This window comes from Triticum dicoccoides, chromosome 5A, assembly GCF_002162155.2.
Source record: "Triticum dicoccoides isolate Atlit2015 ecotype Zavitan chromosome 5A, WEW_v2.0, whole genome shotgun sequence".
Lineage (NCBI taxonomy): Eukaryota > Viridiplantae > Streptophyta > Magnoliopsida > Poales > Poaceae > Triticum > Triticum dicoccoides.
Window position 1 is genome coordinate 120,196,337 of NC_041388.1, and position 2,432 is coordinate 120,198,768.

Consider the following 2,432-nt stretch of genomic DNA (forward strand, 5'->3'; position numbering starts at 1 on the left):
TACTCAATTCTACTTGACCACTAGACTGAGGGTGATAAGGGGATGCAATTCTATGATTAACATCATATTTAGCAAGCATTTTACGGAAAGCACCATGAATAAAATGTGAACCACCATCAGTCATTAAATATCTAGGGACTCCAAATTTTGGAAAAATAACTTCTTTAAGCATTTTAATAGAAGTGTTATGATCAGCACTACTAGTTGGAATAGCTTCTACCCACTTAGTAACGTAATCAACAGCAACTAAAATATGTGTATATCCATTAGAGGCAGGAAAAGGTCCCATATAGTCAAAGCCCCAAACATCAAATGGTTCAATAACGAGTGAATAGTTCATAGGCATTTCTTGACGTCTACTAATATTACCAATTCTTTGACATTCATCACAAGATAAGACAAACTTATGGGCATCCTTGAAGAGAGTAGGCCAATAAAAACCAGATTGCAATACCTTATGTGCAGTTCTATCTCCAGCATGGCGTCCTCCATAAGCTTCGGAGTGACACTTGCGTAGGATCTGTTCCTGTTCATGCTCAGTTACACAACGTCTAATAACACCATCTACTCCTTATTTATAAAGATGTGGGTCATCCCAAAAGTAATGCCTCAAATCATAGAAGAACTTTTTCTTTTGCTGGTATGTGCAACTAGGTGGTATGAATTTGGCAACAATGTAATTAGCATAATTAGCATACCATGGAGCAGTATGAGAAGCATTTATGACATTTAATTGCTCATTAGGAAAGTTATCATCAATAGGTAGTGGGTCATCAAGCATATTTTCTAACCTAGACAAGTTGTCTGCAATGGGGTTCTCAGCTCCCTTTCTATCAACAATATGTAAGTCAAATTCTTGTAGCAAGAGAACCCATTTAATAAGTCTAAGTTTAGCATCTTTATTTTCCATAAGATATTTAATAGCAACATGATCAGTGTGAATAGTTACTTTAGAATCAATAATATAAGGTCTAAACTTATCATTAGCAAATACAACTGCTAAGAATTATTTTTTCAGTAGTAGCATAATTTCTTTGAGCATTGTCTAGGGTTTTACTAGCATATTGAATAACGTTTAATTTCTTATCAACTATTTTCCCTAGAACAGCACCTACAGCATAATCACTAGCATCACACATAATTTCAAAGGGTAAATTCCAATCAGGTGGCGGAACAATAGGTGCAGAGATCAATGCTTTCTTAAGTATTTCAAATGCTTCTACACAATCATCATCAAAGACAAATGGTATATCTTTTTGTAATAAATTAGTCAGAGGCCGAGAAATTTTTGAGAAGTCCTTAATGAACCTCCTATAAAATCCGGCATGACTAAGGAAACTTCTTATACCTTTGATGTCCTTGGGGCATGTCATCTTTTCAAAAGCATCAACTTTGGCTTTATCAACTTCAATACCTCTTTCAGAAACTTTATGCCCCAAGACAATACCTTCATTAACCATAAAGTGGCACTTTTCCCAATTCAAGACAAGATTAGTTTCTTCACATCTTTGCAAAACTCGATCAAGGTTGCTCAAGCAATCATCAAAAGAAGATCCATAGACGGAGAAACCGTCCATGAAAACCTCACAAATCTTTTCACAAAAGTCAGAGAATATAGCCATCATGCATCTTTGAAAGGTAGCAGGTGCATTACATAAACCAAAAGGCATGCGTCTATAAGCAAAAGTACCAAAAGGGCAAGTAAAAGTAGTCTTTGATTGATCCTTGGCTGACACAGGTATTTGAGAGAAACCAAAATAACCATCTAGAAAGCAAAAATATGTATGTTTGGATAATCTTTCTAGCATTTGATCGATAAAAGGTAAGGGGTAATGATCCTTTTAATGTCCTTATTTAATTTGCGGAAATCAATTACCATCCTATAACCTGTAATAATTCTTCGAGGAATCAATTCATCTTTATCATTAGGAACAACAGTAATACCTCCCTTCTTAGGGACACAATGGACTGGACTTACCCACTGACTATCAGCAACGGGATAGATTATACCTGCCTCAAGGAGCTTTAGTATTTCCTTTCTTACCACTTCTTTCATTTTAGGATTCAGTCGTCGTTGATGATCACGAACTGGTTTAGCATCTTCTTCCAAATTTATTTTATGTTGACATAGAGTGGGACCAATGCCCTTAAGATCATCAAGAGTATACCCAATAGCAACACGGTGCTTCTTCAGAGTTTTCAATAATCTCTCTTCCTCATGCTCTGAAAAGTTAGCACTAATAATAATAGGATATATCTTTTTCTCATCAAGATAAGCATATTTAAGAGTATCAGGCAACGGTTTAAGCTCAAACACGGGATCACCCTTGGGTGGAGGAGGATCCCCTAGGATTTCAACAGGCAAATTGTGTTTCAGAATAGGTTCCTGTTTAAAGAATACTTCATCTATTTCCTTTCTTTCACTCATGAAC